The sequence below is a fragment of the Egretta garzetta genome, unplaced genomic scaffold (assembly GCF_000687185.1).
Source record: "Egretta garzetta isolate BGI_Z169 unplaced genomic scaffold, ASM68718v1 scaffold123, whole genome shotgun sequence".
NCBI lineage: Eukaryota > Metazoa > Chordata > Aves > Pelecaniformes > Ardeidae > Egretta > Egretta garzetta.
Window position 1 is genome coordinate 560,886 of NW_009259182.1, and position 12,119 is coordinate 573,004.

The 12,119-nt window shown below is 36.7% G+C and overlaps 1 protein-coding gene across 2 annotated transcripts in view; it reads right to left on the reverse strand.

Annotated features, from left to right (window-relative positions):
* The window catches only part of SRBD1 (S1 RNA binding domain 1), a 132,854-nt gene that overhangs the window by 20,385 nt on the left and 100,350 nt on the right, over positions 1-12,119 (reverse strand). The window lies entirely within an intron of this gene.

The following is a 12,119-nucleotide window of genomic DNA, read 5'->3' on the forward strand; positions in this document are numbered from 1 at the left end:
GATTGCAGAACATATTTTCAAAAGGTCTCCAGTACCTCTTTGCAATGTCTTTGTCATGATACAAATCCCTAGAATAAGACACTTCACATTACTATATTTTTTTTGTTCAATAACTATTTCCCTGCATCATGTAAAAACAAAACTACATTAAACACAGAATGATTACTCAAAACGAGTAATGCTTCTGTTCATCCACTATGCCTTGTCTTTAATATGGCATTTATTTACCTATAATATCAGTTTACTAAAAATAAGAGAATATTTAAAAAATGAGACAAGATCACAAAGGCTGTGCTTTTGCACCTGCACACAAAATGTTTGCAAAATTGTCCTATTTATGAGCATTACCCTACAGTACAGTTATTATTTACTAAGAGAACAAGCCATGTATTGTATGAGGGTGGGCAATACATAAGGTACATATCAGCCCTGCGGCAACAAAAGGTTTCAGATTTTGAACAGATATTTCTGGGAAGATTGGCAGGTCCCTGACTGAAGCACCACTAATGGAAATTCTTCCAGGTTTTCCATTATTGTTTGTAGTGTTTCCCCTTTTCCCTCCTCCCCCCAAAAAGAAAATCAGTCACACTTGTCAAAGATAAAAGTTCTGAAGCTCTGAGATTTCTTTTCCTTCACAACGTAGGCATACTTCAATCTATAACTCCTAGTTTCCCACACAAGCCCATCAGTGCTTAGAAGTCTGACCTGGAGGGAGAAGTCTCTCTAAATGCAGGAGCTAATTCAATCACTATGTTGGCTTAGCTTCAGGGCTCTTATACATCACTCATGTAAATCTGGGTTGATCTGTTGTGGTTTTGTGATGCATTCATTTAGGACATCAAGCTGGATGTGAGCCAAGACACCAAGCACTTCATCCACTACTTTGTTTTACCTTCTAAGCCATTCAGACCTTTTAAAGATTTCATAGTTGAATTTAACATGCCAACAGCATCAATCCCAATCTACTAGTATTGGTAGTTCATCAACAGTTAACAGTTAACAACTGAAACAATCATAAAATTTATGGCAATATATTTCATAGCCCCCTCATTTCAGGTAATGGTAATGTGATGTATTTTCATGAGGTGATACATAATAAAGTTACTTACAAACAGGAAGGGCAAATTTCGCCAATATTACTCCTCCTATATAAAGTTTGCATGCAAAAAGCCACATACATGCCTAAGTACTTGCATTTGCACACAGTCTTGGTCTTACAAGCACAAAATTCACTTGGACGCTTTGCAGATCAAATGTCAATTTTTACTTACTAATGTGTTGCTACTGCAACACCATGGCTTCTTTCCTGAATAAAGAGATCCAGACAAAGCCCCCCACCCTAAAAAGGCCTCGTATGTTTCTATTTTTCTCACTTACTGAAGATGCAGCTTTTCTTAGTGAGGATGTTCTAGATATTCCCTCCTCCTGCCATCAGCTGGGTGTGCATTAGAGCTAGAGGCTTCTAGCTCTCACACATGCTCATGCAAGGATGCACAGTACCAGAACAAAACTGCTCAGAAACACCACCCACATTTTCTCTTCTTTGCCAAGTACAGCTGCCAAACAGTGGGTTAGATTTTCCATGATGAACCACAAATTAAAAATTTAATAAAATAAAGATACTAATTTCACAATTGTTTTCATTGTGATGGAGGAAGGCAGAAGGAGAAAAAAAAAAACCCTCAAAATTTCTGTCTGCTTTTAGAAAAGGCTACTAACTCCAAGGTACTTGGAAGCTGATTATCAAGTTTCACAAGTTCCATTAACTGTAGCAGTTCTTGGCCACCTCTGAAAAAAGCGTGGTCTAAAATAACTTCTCTGAATATAAAGTAGGATCTGTAACAAAGCTTGGGGTAGAGTGCTGTTTCAGTCTCATTCCTTAAGATGATGGTCATTCTTTAGAAGGAATAACACGCAGTTAGGTGATTCAAAACTGAAACATTGGCCATCGTCTCTACGATGCCTTATAGCATAGGGTGTAAATAAAGACAGTAATCCATAGATTTGGCCTAATCTTTCTAAGCAGTTCTTTGCATGAGACTTGAGTCAGCAGAAGCTTTCTTTCCAGTCTGCTGAAAGTCAACTTAGGTAGCACATCAGCCAACTCTACTCCCACCAAACCAGGAAAGGATAGATCACAACCAAAAGTGAAGCGTCCTGAAATACCTCTGCCAGTGGAAGAAAGATCAGTGCTCACAGATCTTCAGTGTCAAATGCAAAGCTGGCATTTATCTGAAGATTTAAGTTTGTGGATGCAATAGTTTGTGTAAAATTCAGGTGACAGAATACAAACAGTTTGGAAAAATGGTGATGTTCACCTGGGGTTTTTTGGTCTTTTTTTTTTTGGTGTGTGTGTGTGTGTGTGTTTTTTGTTTTGTTTTTGCCAGGAAGACATGGAGTTCTCAGGTCTCTCGAAGATGATTTGCATCCTTTAACTTTATTGCCACTTGACAGTTGCCATTAAAAAACCAACACAAGACAGGCATAAGTTGTTCTTTATTACTCCAAAGTATAAGAATCGTACCACTTTGAATGGACATCATGGCACATATGTGAAGGTATGGATAAAAAAAAAGTGAATAGGTAGATCTGACAGAACAGGATAAGCATAAGACAGCATGGCTAAAAAAATCCCCGTGCTACTCATACCTGATAGAAGTAAGATACATTCAGCTAGAGAGTGATGCTAAATTGCAAACTCTAGGAAATCTTTCCAGACAGCAAATCTGCCTCTAAGACGCAGCTACTGACCTCACAGTTTCCTTCTGCCATGATGAAGAAATTTCTACATCCCTCTTTACAATGGTACACAGCACAGAGAAGTGTTATGAATTTAGTTTATAAAAGTAGTTAATTAAAAACATTACCCTGCTATCATTGTCAAGACTTCTACTGCTAACAGGTTACACTTCAGAAAGGTTTCAAGTGCAGTGTATTTTCCAGTCTTCAAAAAATTTCACTCATCTTCTCAAATATCAGAGGTTAGATGATATGATATGATATACTTCTGTGTACTATTTATATGCACTGGGGTAGTATCAGATTATTCAGACACTACTAGAAGCACACATACTCCGTGCCACTCGCTACAAAAGGTCTGTGAAGATGGAATCCCTCTCAAGCACATCAGAATAAAACCTGTGCAAATAAAGCCCAAGTCCAATATGCAAGGCTACTTTCTATGTGCTTATGCAGAATTTTATGCTGCACAGCCTCCAACGACCCCTCCATGCACCAGCGTGGTAGACCATTGCATCAGCTGATCCTTTCAAATCCTTCTTAAAGAAAACATTTTCATATTAACACTAATTCTGAATGCAGCCTTATGCATGAGGATGTCACCACTAAAACTACCAAGTATTTTCTTTTTAATCAGAATACTCTTATTTATTAACTGTCTTGATCTATAGACCAAATACCACAACTGCCCTTATAAAAACAGGAGAAACCAGCTCCCTTGGCCAGCTGAACTGTTCGTACCAGGAGCTTCCTCAGAGTCAAGCACAAAAGGTGCCCCGACAGCTATGCTTCACAAGTACGGAGCATGTCCTTTGGTGTGATTTTCAAACACCATCTTGAATTTACCACCCAAATAAATCACTAAGGTTTTATTAAAAGGATACTTGGAAATTAAGACCATTAAAATATTCACAGCCGGAACAGTAAATCCGGAGGAGAAGACTTCATTTTGTATTATGATCTCCAAGGAATAAAAAGGATTGACACCCCCAATGTATGGAAAATAAGGCCACCAAAAATATGGGACTTGCCACAAACTGCAGGACGTTGAGTGCAAATCTGCAAACTTTCATTTAGCATCACTCTCCAGAAAACAAAGCCACCCTGCTTCATCATAGCATTGGGAAATACTTAGACATCTATTTGGTTTGAGTTTCTTGTGGGGAGGACTATAGATATTAATCTGCCCTTAGAAATATCTGTAACTGTATTTTTAGGTTTTGTTTTCTAAGGAATTCTCAAGTGAGCCTGGGAACAATATACATAAAATTAAATTACTTAATTGAAACTGCTATAGTAAATAATTGTAGTTGACCAGTATACGAAATTCAAGCATTATATTTTTCTAATATTTTTATGAAGAGTACCCCAAATATACCAAATGTAACTTTCTTCCAGTTCATGAACCTGGAAGAAAACCAAGGGCTGCTATTTTGATTTCTGGTCCTGATTACCGCTCAAATTAGTCTGTGGTAAATTTATTAAAATTACTAGAAAAAGAATATTATATTGCATATTTTAAAACCACCATTCTGTAATTCTGTGCTAAAAAAACCCAATATAACTTCATCTCATGTACTTTCATTAAATAGAGCACAGAATGTTTAACACTACAGAACAGTGTTTAAGAACACCTGCCTATTATGCACATTATAGTTTTGTCCTATTATTATATCACCCAAAACTTCAGCTATCTTCTTTTATACGGGATGAAGCAGAGAGCAATGATTCCTTTTTGCTCTGTTTCAAGAGCTACAAACACTCGCTAGAATTAATTAATATTGCTAAAATCTATCTGTTCCTTGAGAGGGTGTTGTAATTGAAAGCCATTTTCCAGTTTCAAAACCCTGTTGATGTACACAAAAGGAAGGCAGAATTTTAAATAGCCTCTCAGCTCATTTATTTCTAGAAGTATACTAGTACAGACTCTGTAAAGATACATTTGTCATCTGCATGACAAACTTATCAAGTCAAAAAAACACTGTTCACAGGGAGCCCGGAGGCTGTACTTACTCAATCTGCATAGACATAGATGGTGGACCAGTAGACTGGCTAACTTTGCCTGACCAAACACACTAAACACTAGATTACTAATGCTAGACTAGAACAACCATAACTGGAAGCTTTTATGTGGAAGTAACGACACTAAGCTCTTTACCTTTGGCAACCTAAAAAAAAAAAAAAAAAAAAAATCCCACAAATACTAAAACAATATAAGTGTAATGCATTTGGTAACATTTTTCCTGGTTCCCTATAAAATTCACAATTTCAGAAAATACGGTACGATTGCACGTGTCTCTGAAAGACAAATTCAAACAGCTTAAAATTCTACTGCTACACACAGCAATTCTTAAATACCTATTATTTTACATTTACAAACATTAGTAGACATCGACGCGACCAGCCCATGCATAGTTATTACTTTACAATGCCCAGGAGCCAAAGCAAAGCACTCTCCAACACTGTTGTACAAGAATTATTCGTACCCTGCAGAGCCTACAACTGCAGTGCAGACATGACCTAATGATGCTGGTCACAACGTGGTGGGGAGGCGAAGAGTTCTCAAGTCTGGGCAGCAACCTGCAGGTTCTTGACCCAGGCTTGGCATAACAGTATTATAACAAGATCAATGTTAATCCTAAATATGACCGAGCTGCATGTCAGGCAATCCATCTTGGGTTTTGATCAAGTTATGCCTCACTTGTCCTTTGAATCCAAAAGTCAACCTTCAATGAAGTAAATACAATTTATTTTTTTCTGTCTCTAAGTAAGTCCTGAAACACTTCTAACACCTCATAAACCACTATTTTGTTGGTAACTACCATTAACTTCTGTATCCATGAATTTTAATTTTGGCATTTGAGACTGGCCAACATGCCTCTTGAAAAAATACTTTTTTTTTTTTCTTTCTAAAAAGTGGGTAACTGTGCAGCCTGAATGACATTTACTGAATGAGAAATTAGGTGGGACAGCACATCCTAAGCAAAGTTCAAAACTATTATTTTACAGAATTCAATCCATGGAAACATGTTTTAAAATTTAAAAAAGGGAAAAACATTCTCTGCTAGTGCTGTGGCCTACATACAATTAGCTGCATTCCAAATGCTTGTGAAACCACAAAAGCAAAATGCATTCAGTACAAGCCCTTAAATACAGCAGGACTAATGTAACACAAATAGTCTAATGCTAAGTACCTTTTCTTGTGCAGAATTAGGAAAAAATTAAAAATGCACCTTACATGTCAAGTGGAAACATTGGAAAGTTCCAGCGTCCTCTGGAAAATCCCTTTCAGTTAGATTCTAAGAAAACAAGCTTATCCCTCTGATGTTTGATAAAAGGACCTAACTTCAAGAATTTCTTTTGAAGATTGTTTGTGGTTTCTCCTAATGTTATATTGTTATAGGATATATTGTTATCCTATGTACTTAACTCTGACTCATTTCTTGTTTTCAAAAATCCAAATTCTGTTTATTTTAACAGCATATTACTACTACTGGAGTATCCCAAGAGAGAGAAATGGATTTATATTTTCAAAGAAAATTATAAAACAAAAACAAAGTCTGTCAGCTCTGACATTAAAAAAAAAGAAACCAAAAATGCATGTTGATCATGTAAATGCTTCAAGTTACTTGCAAGTTGCTGGAATTCATCTTATATTTACTTGTGCTTATGTCCTAACACACTACTACTGCTAAGCTTGTTACACAAGTTCAAACCCATTGCTAATATGCCTGATTTCTAAAGCTAACTTCTTTGACATGAACAAGCTAGCAGAACATGACACATATCCAAAACCATCCTCCTCTTTCCAGACCAGGTACCAGTTTTTTCCAATGCATATTGTTATGCAACTAAGGGGCAGCAATCTGAATTGCAATTATAAATCAACTACATAATTCCTGGAGATCTCAGGGGACATTTTCTTTTTCCAATAAGTAGCAAAGGTGACTGCCCAAACTGCTAGGTAGAAAGCCTACATTTCAATTTCAGTCCAGAGCTGTATTTTTTGGCTGTTAAAGCTCTACAAATACAGGGGATACCACGCAACACTCCAGAAAGATAAAGCAAGGACCATCAGGAGTAGAGTTGCATAGAACACATGGCTGAAAGGCAACAAATTCAGTTGGGGACTTTCCTGAAAAATGCTGAAGGATAAGAGGAAAAAAAAAAAGATTAAACTGATAGAGGGAAGAGGAATTGTACATTTCCAGAGGGACAACACAGAAGTCATGAAGCCCAGGTGAGCCTGGTCATTTGTGAGAATTCTGTTTAGTCTGAAGTCAGCGACCATCCACCCCCCTGCAGCAGATGGGCGAGGAACAGCAGCTCCTGGATATAAAGTTCCAACTCAGAGCAAGGAGAGCCCCCAGGAGATGTGAGGAGCATGGTAAAAGTCTATATAAATACACACACTTCTTCCAGCTCCACTGAAGACAAGTTGGGGTCCCTCTCACTCATCTTAACAAGGAATGTGCTACTTGCAATATTATTAAAACTACAATAAAAATACAAATTCATTTGAGGGTATTTTCTAGAAAGGAAAGATTTGTACAGTTGAAACCTATTTTATAGCATCCTAGATGTCTAATATAAGCAACTTCTCGCACTCACTGGCTTTCTCAAAGTTAGTATACAAACACACTTAGCAATGCTACACCAGGTGACTCATATCAGCAATGCACTGTGAATACATTTAATACAATGACATATCCATTCCCTCATTAGAAAAGAATGTATATGCCAAACAACGACATTCAGCTCTTTTTTAATCCCACACCAACAGAATTAGTCATGATACAATTAAAAGGGATTTTTTTTTTTTTTATTTAATGTGACACCACCTCCTGAAACACTTGCTGGAAAAAGCTCTTAGGTAATTTGACTTTTCTCAACGCCCTCCCCACCTTTTTTTTTTTTTTTTTTTTTTTTTTTTTTTTTTAAAGTTGATCAGTTCAACTTAAATATACTTAAAGAGCACTTTGAAATCCCGCTGTTCAGTTCTCTCCCTCTCTTCTATTTGGCTCCTCCTTTGCTTTCATGGGGCACTCCTCCCCAACCTCTTCCACTGCATAGCTAAAGGCAAAAATAAGCTAGGAATGAAACCAAATGCAAGACACTGTCCTGCAGAAGACACTGCCAAACTCAAATAATGCAAGCTTATTTTCTCTGCTTACTGAAAAGCACGCACATCATTTTGATTGACATATGGCAATTCAAAAAAGTCACCCAGGGTAGTGTTTATTGAATGACCCATGGAAGACTGAAAGCTGACAGAAAAGCAGGAAACGTGAGAAAACAGAAGTTTGTTCAGTACCAGTGTTTATGGATTTGACAGGCAGAGTACATAAGTGTCCATTGTGTCAGCCACATGTTTGATAACTGAAACCAACTTCAGCACCACTCAATACACAGAACAGCAAGTTATATTTAAAGCAAAAGCATAAATAATTAATTGGTAAAAAGAAATCTCTATGATGCACTAAGTTTGTGCCTTATTAAAAATCTGCTCTGCACTAAGCTTAACAAAACTGGTATTAAAAAGTGTGTTTAGTACTTTCCCTATTACATATATAGCAGAAGCAAAATGTTTGCACATTGCAGGTTGAAGAGTTGGCAGGACTGAATAATAAATTAGCTGCACTAACTTGTCAGCACTAAAAAAAAAAATTAAGTCCTCAATGACGATTTTTACAAGGGAACGAGAACACCAACATTTCTTGCATTCTCAAAACCAAGCGACATTTCAGTATATGACCGTGACGACTGAAGTGATTAGCATAATATAAAAAGTGAGAAATCAAAATGAACTAGTAGAATGACAAACAAGAATAATGCATGTGCTACCCTGGGCATGGAAATAGCAACTGATTACTCTTACAATATACATTTTTTTTTTTTTTAAACAAATAAGATCTTAGCAGGTAGGAGGGAAAAGCACAAATCAAAAAGCACTTATCTTCCCTGTATCCCTGACAGACGCTGTGATTCGTAGCCTCATAACATAACCTTTACTTTTATTCAAGGGCTGGAAATTCCTTCAAAAGTCTTGTTTAGAACATTACAGATATATAGTGTTTAAATTATTTGTAAACATATAAAATAGTCTAAAATTTTGTAGTGCAACAAATTAATAAAACTTGCTTGGAACATAATGTTTTCTTAGGTATTCTCTAGTGGAAGACTTATAAGTAATCATTGTATTATTATTATTATTATTACTGACTTACAAAGTTTACAAGTTACTTACAAAGTTAGAGCCTTTAACTATTGCATATATGGATATATTCATTGCAAATGTGTAATCTGATAGCAGACAGCATCGTTCATTTTAAAGATTGACCTCGATTTCCCTTGCAAAATCTTTTTTCATAAAGGATCTAAAGCTTAACCAAAACAAGTTTTAGGCAATCTTGGGAAACCTTAAAAAACTAAAATAAGAAATAAAGTATTTGAGAATTTAAGATTTAATAATTTAGAAACTCCTAAACCCTACTACTTTAAAACCAGATATCTTTATGAATTCTAATTATAAAAGCATTTAGTCCAAAAAGCAACTGTACTGCCTCAGGTTTGATTTTGCTGAAGTTTGTAAGGTAGGGGGAATATAGTTATCTTTTTGTACAAACATTTACAACTGCAAGCTGGAATATCATTGAGCAAGAAGGGAATTAAAACCATCTCTGATTTTGCAGCACTTATGTCTGCCTCCCTCCATTTGCAGAAGCATACCCTTACTTTTCAAGGTGAAGCGCAATACAAAAGTCAAGGCCTGCTGCATTGAAATCACTGGCTGATGCCCCACTACATTAATTAAGGACAGAACTTCCACAGAAGTTTTATCTGTGCTTTGCAGGACTGGGAGTTAAGAGATGAGGTACCAGATGGATCATTTGATTAATGATTAGATAGGCTTATTCAATGTGCCTCTGCTTTGGCAAATTATTACTTATACTATAAGAATCCATAATTTTTAAATATTAAAAAAAAATCTTTATTTTTGGATGTTCCTTTCTGTGTGGAATTTGTATTTTAAAACACCATGAGACAGCTGCTCTTCTAAATAACCTAGATTAAGGCATCAAGCTTTAGACTTTTCCTCACACAAGGCAGAAGTTGCTCTGGTCAGAAATTAGACAACTAAGACACCTTAGTTCAGCTATGGCCAAGTTTCACCTTCTGGAACACACAAAGCTTGGCAAAAAAGTTCAAGTGCAAGTCTTGTGGTGAGGGGTACAGCACATGGCTGGCTAGGCTGATGCAAAGAGCAGAGTTAATCCAAATCACGGCAAGATGAGGAAAACCGCTATGCCTGGCAAGTCATCATCACTAACTCTGGCCCAAGCAACTTCTGCCCTCTGATGTAAAAGAAGGATACCTGGACAACCAATGCCATTCCCAGCCTACAAACTCATCTCAGAGCGAGAAAACACCAAAGATGCAAGTCTCAGCCACACAAAGATTTGGTGTGGACCACCTGAGGTTCACAGGTAATTCTTGCATCCAAAGGCAATCCCATAAATACACACTTCTAAGTTTACTCAACTGTAAAGATGTATCAAAGTTTACTGATAAGCCACTTCAGTATTGAGCATATGCTTAAATGTTTGCAGGATCCAGTCACCTTAATTAAAAAGGGAATCTAGGTGGAGATGGGAATGTTTCAGTTACTATGGTAGATAGTTCAGATGATGTAGAACAACAAAAATTAGCTTTTCATATGATTGTAAAAACTAAGAAAAGTTCAAGGAAGAGAAAACATGAAGCTCCATTAGAAGAAAAGTTTCAGAATATCGCTCTTTTTTTTACCCTTTAAAGACACAGGTAGCCAAGAACAAGAGGAAAATGCAGCCTAAAAACAATAGCATTAGTGATTCTGTGCTGCCTGGAATGCTCTTCCATCACAAAACCAGAACAATTTCCTCTTAACATTGTTAGCTTATTTTCTTTAAAACAAAACAGAAAAAACCCTAGTCAGCCCTCATCCTAGGGACTATTATTATTTTTTAAAGTATTTGATGTGCAAGTTAAAAAACGTTATACAAAGGTGTTTTAATTGCCATATGTAGACTGGTCTGTCTTCATTTGTATTGCAGTGGCAGGCAGAAGACGCTTGCTTTCTGACTCACACAGGCAAGGACGTAATGCTTGCAGCAGAACAGGGCTAGCTGCAATTCTGAAAAGCGGTTAACATCATGTCACGACAGAAAGAGACCAGAGTTCAGAGATGATGTGGAAGCTTATCAAATCTCTTCTTCCTGGTTTTCTACCACAGCAAAGCTCTCAAGTTCATACACCACAGTTGGAACACACAGAGTTCTGATATAGGTTTAAAATCTACATTCAACAATATCATTTTCTGTTTTAAAATAGATGTAAATACCGAAGGGTTTTAGCTGAACCAGGAATTTAGTGTTTCAACATTCCTTTCTAAACATTTACATATATGAATAACTTTACATGTACATAAGGAATTCATTTGAGGTGATGTGCTTAACAGGCTTCTGTCTTCATTTGAGTACTATTTTCATTTCTGTTAGCCTTTTGAATACAGAAAGACAGAAATTTCGGAGTGTTTTACTGTATAAATATAAACTACTAGTCTAAAATAACATGTATAAGACCTTGCCCATCACAAAATATATAGGATCCAGTTACGGAGTTTTATGATTTGTGTCTTGCTGTCATTAGCAATGAAAAACGCTGAACTGACTCTAATTCAGTCTTCTTTAGGACATGAGATCCTTTCAGTCAGGAGCTTGTAAACAGAGCTGAAGGTTCTGAAGATGGAAGTCATTCAATTAATTTATTTTTTTTAAGTTACCAGTAATTGAACACAACCTTTAAACAGGTTTAGATTTGGGTTTTGGGGTATTAGGCAACCTGAAAAGACATACCAAACAGCTGCTGTATACAAGAACACACAGTATTTTTCCAGTTACTCATCCTGTAACTAAGAGCAAACCAGTCACGGAACTTAGTCTCTAGCATCCACTTGTTGATTCCCTAGATTCTGCTCCCGAGAGTCTAGGAAATCTACGCATTAAGCAGTGCGTTGTTAAAAACTCTGAAGTCCTTTCACAAACCATTAAAAGTAAAAGTACTTTTAACTTCTCCCAAACTTTCAGTGGCAGAAAATTCATAGCTGGTAGTACAGGGACTCATTTTGCTAGGGTATTGTGAAATTAGAACATCGATAACCTCCCCTGCCACAGCCACACATGCACCGACATTGCAGAATCCCTAAACTTCACACTACTGAGATATAGGTACCTGAAAACAGTCCCAGTTTTACAGATGACAAATCAAAACCACAAGAATTTCTCTGAAACCCAGGTAGTAAATGAAAAAGAAGGGACTACAATTCCTCATTTCCTGTCTGC